Here is a 13,176-nt window from a genome sequence, read left to right as displayed (position 1 = left end):
CATTTCAGGAGCTCTCCTGAGTTTCCTGTAAGAAAGCATTTTTGTTAGGTTTTTTTATTTTCAGGGAGCCTGCTGTCAACAGACTCCCTGCATCGAGGGACTGAGGAGAGAGAAACAGACCCACTTCTCTGAGTTCAGGGCTCTGTTTCTTATGCTACTGGACACCATTAGCTCCAGAGGGATCGGTACGCAGGTCTCACCCTCGCCGTCCGTCCCAGAGCCGCGCCGCCGTCCTCCTCGCAGAGCCGGAAGAAAGAAGCCGGGTGAGTATGTGAGGAAAAGACCCATCTGAGGCGGCAGAAGACACTTGGATCTTCACTGAGGTAACGCACAGCACTGCAGCTGTGCACCATTGCTCCCCTTCACCTTACACACTCCGGTCACTGTAAGGGTGCAGGGCGCAGGGGGGGGGCGCCCTGGGCAGCAATATAAACCTCTCTTATGGCACAGATGTATATATACATGTACAGCTGGGCACTGTACATGTATAAAAAATTGAGCGGGACAGAAGCCCGCCGTTGAGGGGGCGGGGCTTCTCCCTCAGCACTCACCAGCGCCATTTTTCTCCACAGCACCGCTGAGAGGAAGCTCCCCGGACTCTCCCCTGCTTGACACGCGGTGACAGAGGGTTTTAAAGTAGAGGGGGGGCACATAATTGGCGCAGATACATAAAACAGCGCTGCTGGGTAAACATTAATTTACTGTGTTATTCCTGGGTCATATAGCGCTGGGGTGTGTGCTGGCATACTCTCTCTTTGTCTCTCCAAAGGGCCTGGTGGGGAACCTGTCTTCAAAAAAGAGTTTCCCTGTGTATGTGTGGTGTGTCGGTACGCGTGTGTCGACATGTCTGAGGTTGAGGGCTCACCTAAGGAGGAGGGGGAGTTTATGAATGTTAGGTCTCCGTCGGCAGTGCCGACGCCGGACTGGATGGATATGTGGAATGTTTTAATGTTTTAAGTGCAAATGTTAATTTATTGCACAAAAGGCTAGACAAAGCCGAAGCTGGGGCACAGTCAGGGAGTCAACCCAAGCCTGTCCCTATGTTGCCGGGACCTTCGGGGTCTCAGAAGCGCCCACTATCCCAAATAGTTGACACAGATACCGACACAGATTCAGACTCCAGTGTCGATTACGATGATACAAAATTACAGCCAAAGGTGGCTAAAGGTATTCGATATATGATTATCGCAATAAAAGATGTGTTGCATATCACTGAGGAACCCCCTGTTCCTGACACGAGGGTACACATGTATAAAGGAAAGAAACCTGAGGTCTCCTTTCTCTCCTCACATGAGCTGAACGAAGTATGTGAAAAAGCGTGGGAAACTCCAGACAAAAAACTGCAGATTCCCAAAAGGATCCTAACAGCGTATCCTTTCCCGTCGCAGGACAGGATACGGTGGGAATCCTCCCCTAGGGTGGACAAGGCCTTGACGCGCTTATCAAAAAAGATAGCGCTTCCATCCCAAGATACGGCTACCCTCAAGGATCCTGCTGACCGCAAGCAGGAGGTTACCCTGAAGTCCATTTACACACATTCTGGTACGTTACTCAGACCGGCTATTGCGTCGGCCTGGGTTTGTAGTGCTGTAGCAGCATGGACAGATTCCTTATCAACGGATATTGAGACTCTTGATAAGGATACCATTTTATTGACCCTAGGGCATATAAAAGGTGCGGTCTTGTATATGAGGGATGCTCAAAGAGACATTAGTTTACTGGGTTCCAGGATAAACGCTATATCTATTTCTGCTAGGCGTGTCTTATGGACCCGACAGTGGACTGGTGATGCCAACTCCAAGAGACATATGGAGTTGTTGCCTTACAAGGGTGAGGAATTGTTTGGAGAGGGACTCTCGGACCTCATCTCCATGGCTACGGCAGGTAAATCAATTTTTTTGCCATATATTCCCTCACAATCTAAGAAAGCGCCTCATTATCAAATGCAGTCCTTTCGTTCCAATAAAAGCAAGAGAGCACGTGGATCGTCCTTTCTTGCCAGAGGTAAGGGCAGAGGGAAAAAGCTGCATAACACAGCTAGCTCCCAGGAACAGAAGTCCTCCCCGGCCTCTGCAAAATCCGCCGCATGACGCTGGGGCTCCCCTGAGGAAGTCAGCTCCTGTGGGGGCACGTCTTCGACTGTTCAGCCACGTCTGGGTCCACTCACAGGTGGATCCATGGGCAATAGAAATAGTTTCCCAGGGTTACAAGCTGGAATTCGAAGAAGTGCCTCCTCGCCGGTTTTTCAAATCGGCCCTACCGAAACAACCCCTGGAAAGGGAGATGAGTGTTACATGCGATTCACAAATTGTGTCTTCAACAAGTGGTGGTAGAGGTTCCCCTGCTTCAAAGAGGGCAGGGGTACTACTCAACTCTGTTTGTGGTTCCGAAACCGGACGGTTCGGTCAGACCCATTTTAAATTTAAAATCCCTGAACCTTTACTTAAAACGGTTCAAGTTCAAAATGGAATCGCTCAGGGCGGTCATCGCCAGCCTAGAAGGGGGAGATTTTTTGGTATCTCTGGACATAAAGGATGCAACCTGCATGTCCCCATATATCCTCCTCATCAGGCGTACCTGAGATTTGCGGTACAGGATTGTCATTACCAATTTCAGACGTTGCCGTTTGGGCTTTCCACGGCCCCGAGAATTTTCACCAAGGTAATGGCGGAAATGATGGTGCTCCTGCGCAAGCAGGGTGTCACAATTATCCCGTACTTGGACGATCTCCTCATAAAAGCGAGATCACGGGAGAAGTTTCTGAACAGCGTATCACTTTCACTGAATGTGTTACAGCGACACGGCTGGATTCTCAATATTCCAAAGTCGCAGCTGAATCCTACAACTCAGTTGCTGGTGTTAAAGGGTCCAGAATAGGCTATTTAGCCAATAATTGCTGAGCAAGTCCAGAATCCTAGTGTATCATTAATGTCACCAGCAAGTAGCTTTTAACTGTTAAAAGATGTACTGTAGCAGTCCAATGCCACTTAAATTTAAGCTCACCGCTGTTGGAAGTGTTTCCAAACTCCCATCTATTGCTGTTCCGCGGTGTCCCCGTCTCCCCTGCAGGCTTACCAGTGTGCGCTGATGAACCGTGGCCGCACAGCCGGACGTCTCCGGCAGTGATGTGGAGCCTGATTTGCAGACTAGGGGAGAGAGCTGGATGCAGGCAGCATGGAGCAAAGTGGTGACGGATAAATATAAGTTGATTTCCACAGAGAAATTGTAGGTTCCTTGACGCCTATTCTGGACCCTTTAACACCAGCAACTGAGTTGTTTATTTCCACGAGAGATGTCCATTTGATATGGTTTTTAAATTTTTTAATTGATATATCTTATTATTATTAAATTGTGCATTGTCATTCTATGTTTTATTGTCTAAATAAATTAGATAATTATGAATATTTAGCGCTCCCTGTGTACACATGTATGTATACATTATTGTAATTTCTTGTTTGGTTTGAATAATTGCAGATTATTCATTGGGAGCAGCATTGTAGATCTTCCTTATCCAGGTTATTTAAAGTTGGTAATAAGTGCGCCTGATTGCCTCTTTCTAAGTAAAATTAGTGTGAGTTTTAGAATCCTACAACTCGACTGCCCTTCTTGGGCATGATTCTGGACACAGACCAGAAAAGGGTTTTTCTTCCGACGGAAAAAGCGCCGGAACTCATGACTCTAGTCATGAACCTGTTGAAACCAAAACAAGTGTCAGTACATCATTGCACTCAAGTTCGGGGAAAGATGGTGGCAACATACGAAGCCATTCCATACGGCAGATTCCATGCAAGGACCTTCCAATGGGACCTATTGGACAAATGGTCCGGGTCGCATCTGCAATTGCATCAGCGGATCACCCTGTCCCCCAGGGCCAGAGTATCTCTCCTGTGGTGGCTAAACAGTGCTCACCTTCTAGAGGGCCGCAGGTTCGGCATTCAGGACTGGATCCTGGTGACCACGGACGCGAGCCTCCGAGGTTGGGGAGCAGTCACACAGGGAAGAAATTTCCAAGGACTTTGGTCAAGTCAAGAGACTTGTCTTCACATCAACATCCTGGAACTAAGGGCCATATACAACGCCCTACGTCAAGCGGAGATCTTACTTCGCAATCGACCAGTTCTGATCCAGTCAGACAACATCACCGCAGTAGCTCATGTAAACCGCCAAGGTGGAACAAGGAGCAGAGTGGCAATGGCGGAAGCCACCAGAATTCTTCGCTGGGCGGAGAATCATGTAAGCGCTCTGTCAGCAGTGTTCATTCCGGGAGTGGACAACTGGGAAGCAGACTTCCTCAGCAGACACGATCTGCATCCGGGAGAGTGGGGACTTCATCAGGAAGTCTTTGCGCAGATTGCAAGTCGGTGGGGACTACCCCAAATAGACATGATGGCATCCCGTCTCAACAAAAAGCTACAAAGGTATTGCGCCAGGTCAAGAGACCCTCAGGCGGTAGCTGTGGACGCCCTAGTGACACCGTGGGTGTTCCAGTCGGTATATGTGTTTCCTCCTCTTCCTCTCATACCCAAGGTGTTGAGGATAATAAGAAAAAGAGGAGTGAGAACAATTCTCATTGTTCCAGATTGGCCACGAAGGACCTGGTATCCGGATCTGCAAGAAATGCTCACAGAAGATCCGTGGCCTCTTCCTCTAAGGCAGGACCTGTTACAACAAGGTCCCTGTCTGTTCCAAAACTTACCGCGGCTGCGTTTGACGGCATGGCGGTTGAACGCCGGATCCTAGCGGAAAAAGGTATCCCGGATGAGGTCATTCCTACGCTAATAAAGGCTAGGAAGGACGTGACGTCTAAACATTATCACCGAATAGCATCCTCTAGGACGTTGGAGAAAATAAGATTTTAAACCTACCGGTAAATCTTTTTCTCGTAGTCCGTAGAGGATGCTGGGCGCCCGTCCCAAGTGCGGACTACTTCTGCAAGACTTGTATATAGTTATTGCTTACGTAAGGGTTATGTAATAGTTTCATCGGTTTTGGCCCGATGATATGTTGTTCTTCATACTGTTAACTAGATAGTATATCACAAGTTATACGGTGTGATTGGTGTGGCTGGTATGAATCTTGCCCTTGGATTACAAAAATCCTTTCCTTGTACTGTCCGTCTCCTCTGGGCACAGTTTCTCTAACTGAGGTCTGGAGGAGGGGTATAGAGGGAGGAGCCAGTGCACACCCAGAGTCAAAGTCTTTCTTAAAGTGCCCATGTCTCCTGCGGAGCCCGTCTATCCCCATGGTCCTTACGGAGTCCCAGCATCCTCTACGGACTACGAGAAAAAGATTTACCGGTAGGGTTAAAATCTTATTTTTTTCTCTTACGTCCTAGAGGATGCTGGGGTCCACATTAGTACCATGAGGTGTAGACGGGTCCCTTGGGAGCCATGGGCACTTTAAGAGTTTAATAGTGTGAGCTGGCTCCTCCCTCTATGCCCCTCCTACCAGACTCCGTTTAGAAATTGTGCCCGGTGGAGCCGGTCACAGCTAGGGGAACTCCTAGGAGTTTTTCTAGGTTTATTGTTTTTTTCTAAGAGTTAGGTACAGTAAGGCTGCTGGCAACAGCCTCCCTGCTTCGTGGGACGTAGGGGGGGGGAGTAGGAACCAACTCTAGAAGTTAATGGTTCTCTATCTCTGCTGACAGGACACTGAGCTCCTGAGGGTGCTTATCGCAAGCCCACAAGGTGACCGCTCACTCCCGCAGCACGGCCGCCACCCCCTAACAGAGCCAGAAGATAGAAGAGTGGCGAATATGACGCCGGCGCCCCGGTAAGCGGGTCGCCGGCGGGAATGACGGCACAAGGGTGGGAGCGCAGCTCTGACAGGCTGCGCTCCGGAGGGCTCAGCGGTACTTGATGTGCGGCGCTGTGGGGGGCACCCTGGGCCAGCGCAACTACCCTACACTGGTCACATATGCTAACAGGGGCTAAATCCCACTGTTAGCAGCTAAATCACCTCAGGCCAGTATAATCAGTGGAAGCGGGAAGTCGCGCCATTACAGGGGACGGGGCTTCTTCCTCAGAGCGGATCCATCACTCGCCAGTGCCATCTATCCCTGCAGATCACACTGAAAGAGACACTGATAGAGAGCGCTGCCCTCCACATAACTCCAGCATACCTCTGCGGTACCAAGGTGTTATAGACAGGGGGGGAGAGTGTAATAATCGCTGTTTAATCTATTAAGGTTATTCTGTCAGCGCCGGCTGTTTACTGTATAAACTGCCTACTGGGGCGCCGTGTGGCTGGCTCCATATACTTTGTGTCTCTCTGAAGTTACTCTGGGGGAAACTGTGTCTGCATTTTCCTGTGTGTGTGTTTGTATAGCTCACATAGACATGTCTAGGAGCTCTGTATCCTGTGCTGCAGAGTGTGTATCTTCTCCTGAAGAGTCTATTCCATGTACTCAGGATCAGGGGCGGATTGGGAACAAAAAGCGGCCCTGGAAAATATTTGTACTAGTGGCCCCACACGGCAGCACCAGAGGTGTAAGGTCTAGCCATGGGCCATGGCAGCAGCACCCTCCCCACAAGACTTTCCAGATAGTGGGGATGTCCAGCATCAAGGGGGAAGTTAAAAGGAAATAAAATTAAATGTCATGAGCACATTATATTATACACCTTTAGAATTTAGGAAACTATATAATTCTTTAGAAAGATATATTTTCTTGCTTATTACACCAACCATATCCCAATCACTATTCACTCAATCTTATATGTCAGCCAAGCAGGCAGACAGAGCATACACTAGATCAGCTGCAATCACAGGCTAAGTGGCAAAGTAATTTTCATATATGCAAATTGTTTGGCATCTTATTCATTATGTCTATAAATAGGACCACATGTCCTTAAACAAAACAGGCCCCGCGGGTGCGTCGGCCCACCGGGAATCTTCCCTGTGGCCGATCCGCCTCTGCTCAGGACTGTAATATACTGTCTCAGCCTTCTGAATTTGAACCCCCATGGGTGGATTCTGTTAGAGGAATGGTATCCCAGATTTCATCTCGGATAGCTCAAAATGAGTCTGAAACACAGGTTTTGAGAAAGTCTGTTGAGGTTTTGTCGTATTTAGCTCCCACTACCTCTTCAAAGACCCCAATTGTTTTCCCTAAGAAGCATGCTCTTGCCCAGATAATGCAAGCTGACACGGATACCGGGGACGGTGATGGGGATATGCAGGGGGAGATGCATCCCTTGCTAAGGGGGGCAACTCATGATTGAGACTATTAGGGACATTTCTCTATCGTCCTAAGTGGATGCTGGGGTTCCTGAAAGGACCATGGGGAATAGCGGCTCCGCAGGAGACAGGGCACAAAAAAGTAAAGCTTTACTAGGTCAGGTGGTGTGCACTGGCTCCTCCCCCTATGACCCTCCTCCAGACTCCAGTTAGATTTTGTGCCCGAACGAGAAGGGTGCAATCTAGGTGGCTCTCCTAAAGAGCTGCTTAGAGAAAGTTTAGTTTAGGTTTTTTTCTTTACAGTGAGTCCTGCTGGCAACAGGATCACTGCAACGTGGGACTTAGGGGGAAAGTAGTAAACTCACCTGCATGCAGAGTGGATTTGCTGCTTGGCTACTGGACACCATTAGCTCCAGAGGGATCGAACACAGGCCCAGCCGTGGAGTCCGGTCCCGGAGCCGCGCCGCCGACCCCCTTGCAGATGCTGAAGCGTGAAGAGGTCCGGAAACCGGCGGCTGAAGACTCCTCAGTCTTCATAAGGTAGCGCACAGCACTGCAGCTGTGCGCCATTTTCCTCTCAGCACACTTCACTGGGCAGTCACTGAGGGTGCAGAGCGCTGGGGGGGGGCGCTCTGAGAGGCAAATATAAACCTTATACAAGGCTAAAAATACCTCACATATAGCCCATAGGGGCTATATGGAGATATTTAACCCCTGCCTGACTGGAAAAATAGCGGGAGAAGAACCCGCCGAAAAAGGGGCGGGGCCTATCTCCTCAGCACACGGCGCCATTTTCTGTCACAGCTCCGCTGGTCAGAACGGCTCCCAGGTCTCTCCCCTGCACTGCACTACAGAAACAGGGTAAAACAGAGAGGGGGGGCACATTAATGGCTATATATATATATATTAAAGCAGCTATAAGGGAGCACTTAATATAAGGATATCCCTTGTATATATAGCGCTTTGTGGTGTGTGCTGGCAGACTCTCCCTCTGTCTCCCCAAAAGGGCTAGTGGGTCCTGTCTTCATTAGAGCATTCCCTGTGAGTTTGCGGTGTGTGTCGGTACGTGGTGTCGACATGTATGAGGACGATATTGGTGTGGAGGCGGAGCAATTGCCAAATATGCAGATGTCACCCCCCAGGGGGTCGACACCAGAATGGATGCCTTTATTTGTGGAATTACGTGATGGTTTATCTTCCCTTAAACAGTCAGTTGAGGACATGAGGCGGCCGGACAATCAATTAATGCCTGTCCAGGCGCCTCAAACACCGTCAGGGGCTGTAAAACGCCCTTTGCCTCAGTCGGTCGACACAGACCCAAACACGGGCACTGATTCCAGTGACGACGGTAGAAATTCAAACGTATTTTCCAGTAGGGCCACACGTTATATGATTTTGGCAATGAAGGAGACGTTACATTTAGCTGATACTACAGATACCGTAAAACAGGGTATTATGTATGGTGTGAAAAAACTACAAACAGTTTTTCCTGAATCAGAAGAATTAAATGACGTGTGTGATGAAGCGTGGGTTGCTCCTGATAAAAAGTTGATAATTTCAAAAAAGTTATTGGCATTATACCCTTTCCCGCCAGAGGTTAGGGCGCGCTGGGAAACACCCCCTAAGGTGGACAAGGCGCTCACACGCTTATCCAAACAAGTGGCGTTACCCTCTCCTGAGACGGCCGCACTTAAGGATCCATCAGATAGAAAGATGGAAGTTATTCAAAAGAATATATACACATGCAGGTGTTATACTACGACCAGCTATAGCAACTGCCTGGATGTGCAGTGCTGGAGTAGTTTGGTCAGAATCCCTGATTGAAAATATTGATACCCTAGATAGGGACAATGTTTTACTGTCGTTAGAACAAATAAAGGATGCATTTATCTATATGCGTGATGCACAGAGGGATATTTGCACACTGGCATCTCGGGTGAGTGCTATGTCCATTTCAGCCAGAAGAGCCTTATGGACACGACAGTGGACAGGCGATGCGGATTCAAAACGTCACATGGAGGTTTTGCCGTATAAAGGGGAGGAGTTATTTGGAGTTGGTCTATCAGACTTGGTGGCCACGGCTACTGCCGGGAAATCCACTTTTTTACCTCAAGTCACTCCCCAACAGAGAAAGGCACCGACCTTTCAACCACAGCCTTTTCGCTCCTACAAAAATAAGAGAGCAAAGGGCTTGTCGTACCTGCCACGAGGCAGAGGAAGAGGGAAGAGACACCAACAGGCAGCTCCTTCCCAGGAACAGAAGCCCTCCCCGGCTCCTGCAAAAACCTCAGCATGACGCTGGGGCCTCTCAAGCGGACTCGGGGACAGTGGGGGGCCGTCTCAAAAATTACAGCGCGCAGTGGGCTCACTCGCAGGTAGACCCCTGGATCCTGCAGATAATATCTCAGGGGTACAGGTTGGAATTAGAGACGGATCCTCCTCATCGTTTCCTGAAGTCTGCCTTACCAACCGTCTCTTCCGAAAGGGAGAGGGTGTTGGAAGCCATTCACAAGCTGTACGCTCAGCAGGTGATAGTCAAAGTACCCCTATTACAACAAGGAAAGGGGTATTATTCCACTCTATTTGTGGTACCGAAGCCGGATGGCTCGGTAAGGCCTATTCTAAATCTGAAGTCCTTGAACCTCTACATAAAAAAGTTCAAGTTCAAGATGGAGTCACTCAGAGCAGTGATAGCGAACCTGGAAGAAGGGGACTTTATGGTATCCTTGGACATCAAGGATGCGTATCTACACGTTCCGATTTACCCCGCACACCAGGGGTACCTCAGGTTCATTGTTCAAAACTGTCACTATCAGTTTCAGACGCTGCCGTTCGGATTGTCCACGGCGCCTCGGGTCTTTACCAAGGTAATGGCCGAGATGATGATTCTTCTTCGAAGAAAAGGCGTATTAGTTATCCCATACTTGGACGATCTCCTAATAAGGGCAAGGTCCAGAGAACAGCTGGAGACAGCTTTAGCACTATCTCAAGAGGTGCTAAGACAACACGGGTGGATTCTGAATATTCCAAAATCCCATTTAATCCCGACAACTCGTCTGCTGTTCCTAGGAATGATTCTGGACACGGTTCAGAAAAAGGTTTTCCTTCCAGAGGAAAAAGCCAAGGAGTTATCCGATCTGGTCAGGAACCTCCTAAAACCAGGAAAAGTGTCAGTACATCAATGCACAAGAGTCCTGGGAAAAATGGTGGCTTCTTACGAAGCAATTCCATTCGGCAGATTCCATGCAAGAATATTCCAAAGGGATCTGTTGGACAAATGGTCAGGGTCGCATCTGCAGATGCACCTGCGAATAACCCTGTCACCAAAGACAAGGGTGTCACTTCTGTGGTGGTTGCAGAAGGCTCACCTATTAGAAGGCCGCAGATTCGGCATTCAGGATTGGATCCTGGTGACCACGGACGCCAGCCTGAGAGGCTGGGGAGCAGTCACACAAGGAAGAAACTTCCAGGGAGTATGGACGAGTCTGGAAAAGTCTCTTCACATAAACATTCTGGAACTAAGAGCAATCTACAATGCTCTAAGCCAGGCGGAACTTCTCCTGCAAGGAAAGCCGGTGTTGATTCAGTCGGACAACATCACGGCGGTCGCCCATGTAAACAGGCAGGGCGGCACAAGAAGCAGGAGTGCAATGGCAGAAGCTGCCAAGATTCTTCGCTGGGCGGAGAATCACGTGATAGCACTGTCAGCAGTGTTCATCCCGGGCGTGGACAACTGGGAAGCAGACTTCCTCAGCAGACACGATCTTCATCCGGGAGAGTGGGGTCTACATCCAGAAGTCTTCAACATGTTAATAGACCGTTGGGAAAGACAAATTGTAGACATGATGGCGTCTCGCCTCAACAAGAAACTGGACAAATATTGCGCCAGGTCAAGAGATCCACAGGCAATAGCTGTGGACGCACTGGTAACTCCTTGGGTGTACCAGTCAGTGTATGTGTTTCCTCCTCTGCCGCTCATACCAAAGGTATTGAAGATCATACGGCAAAGAAGAGTAAGAACAATACTAGTGGTTCCGGATTGGCCGAGAAGGACTTGGTATCCGGAACTTCAAGAGATGCTCACGGACGAACCGTGGCCTCTACCTCTGAGAAGGGACCTGCTACAGCAGGGTCCCTAACTTTTTCAAGACTTACCGCGGCTGCGTTTGACGGCATGGCGGTTGAACGCCAGATCCTAAAAGGGAAAGGCATTCCAGAAGAAGTCATTCCTACCTTGATTAAGGCACGGAAGGAAGTCACCGTGAAACATTATCACCGCATTTGGCGAAAATATGTAGCGTGGTGCGAGGATCGGAGGGTTCCGACGGAGGAATTCCAACTGGGTCGTTTCCTACATTTCCTGCAATCAGGATTATCTATGGGTCTCAAATTGGGATCCATTAAGGTTCAAATTTCGGCCCTGTCAATATTCTTCCAAAAAGAATTGGCCTCTGTCCCTGAGGTCCAGACTTTTGTCAAGGGAGTACTGCATATACAGCCTCCTGTGGTGCCTCCGGTGGCACCGTGGGATCTAAATGTAGTTTTAGATTTCCTCAAATCCCATTGGTTTGAACCATTGAAAAAGGTGGATTTGAAATATCTCACATTGAAAGTGACTATGTTACTAGCCCTGGCCTCTGCCAGGAGAGTATCTGAATTGGCGGCTTTATCTTATAAAAGTCCTTATCTAATCTTCCATTCGGATAGGGCAGAACTGCGGACTCGTCCGCATTTTCTCCCTAAAGTGGTATCAGCATTTCATCTGAACCAACCTATTGTGGTGCCTGCGGCCACTAGCGACTTGGAGGACTCCAAGTTGTTGGACGTTGTCAGAGCCTTAAAAATATACATTGCAAGGACGGCTGGAGTCAGAAAATCTGACTCGCTGTTTATATTGTATGCACCCAACAAGTTGGGCGCACCTGCTTCTAAGCAGTCGATTGCTCGTTGGATTTGTAACACAATTCAACTTGCACATTCTGTGGCAGGCCTGCCACAGCCTAAAACTGTAAAAGCCCACTACACAAGGAAGGTGGGCTCATCTTGGGCGGCTGCCCGAGGGGTCTCGGCATTACAACTCTGCCGAGCAGCTACGTGGTCGGGGGAGAACACGTTTGTAAAATTTTACAAATTTGATACCCTGGCAAAGGAGGACCTGGAGTTCTCTCATTCGGTGCTGCAGAGTCATCCGCACTCTCCCGCCCGTTTGGGAGCTTTGGTATAATCCCCATGGTCCTTTCAGGAACCCCAGCATCCACTTAGGACGATAGAGAAAATAAGAATTTACTTACCGATAATTCTATTTCTCGGAGTCCGTAGTGGATGCTGGGCGCCCATCCCAAGTGCGGATTATCTGCAATACTTGTACATAGTTATTGTTAACTAATTCGGGTTATTGTTAAGGAGCCATCTTTAAGAGGCCCTTTCTGTTGTCATACTGTTAACTGGGTTTAGATCACAAGTTGTACGGTGTGATTGGTGTGGCTGGTATGAGTCTTACCCGGGATTCAAAATGCCTCCCTTATTGTGTATGCTCGTCCGGGCACAGTACCTAACTGGAGTCTGGAGGAGGGTCATAGGGGGAGGAGCCAGTGCACACCACCTGACCTAGTAAAGCTTTACTTTTTTGTGCCCTGTCTCCTGCGGAGCCGCTATTCCCCATGGTCCTTTCAGGAACCCCAGCATCCACTACGGACTCCGAGAAATAGAATTATCGGTAAGTAAATTCTTATTTTTACACATTACTGATAAGGTGCCTGAGCAAGTAGAGGAGGCTTACTTTACTGACAATAAGAAATCCTCTCTTACATTCCCTGCATCTAAGGAATTAAACGCATTGTTTGAAAAATCCTGGGAGAACCCAGAGAAAAAATTCCATATCCCATAAAGTGTTCTCATTGCTTTTCCTTACCCTGAGGAGGACAGGAAAAAGTGGGAAATCCCGCCTGTAGTAGACGCTTCTGTGTCTAGATTGTCTAAAAAAGTGGTTTTACCTGTCCC

At 48.7% G+C, this 13,176-nt stretch overlaps 1 protein-coding gene across 1 annotated transcript in view; it reads left to right on the top strand.

Annotated features, from left to right (window-relative positions):
• MCCC1 (methylcrotonyl-CoA carboxylase subunit 1) overlaps window positions 1-13,176 on the top strand; it is a 159,013-nt gene that overhangs the window by 124,131 nt on the left and 21,706 nt on the right. The gene's annotated exons all lie outside the window — the stretch shown is intronic.

Source organism: Pseudophryne corroboree, chromosome 4 (genome assembly GCF_028390025.1).
Source record: "Pseudophryne corroboree isolate aPseCor3 chromosome 4, aPseCor3.hap2, whole genome shotgun sequence".
Lineage (NCBI taxonomy): Eukaryota > Metazoa > Chordata > Amphibia > Anura > Myobatrachidae > Pseudophryne > Pseudophryne corroboree.
Note: the sequence above shows the minus strand (reverse complement) of the source record. Positions and strands in the feature narration are given on the sequence as shown.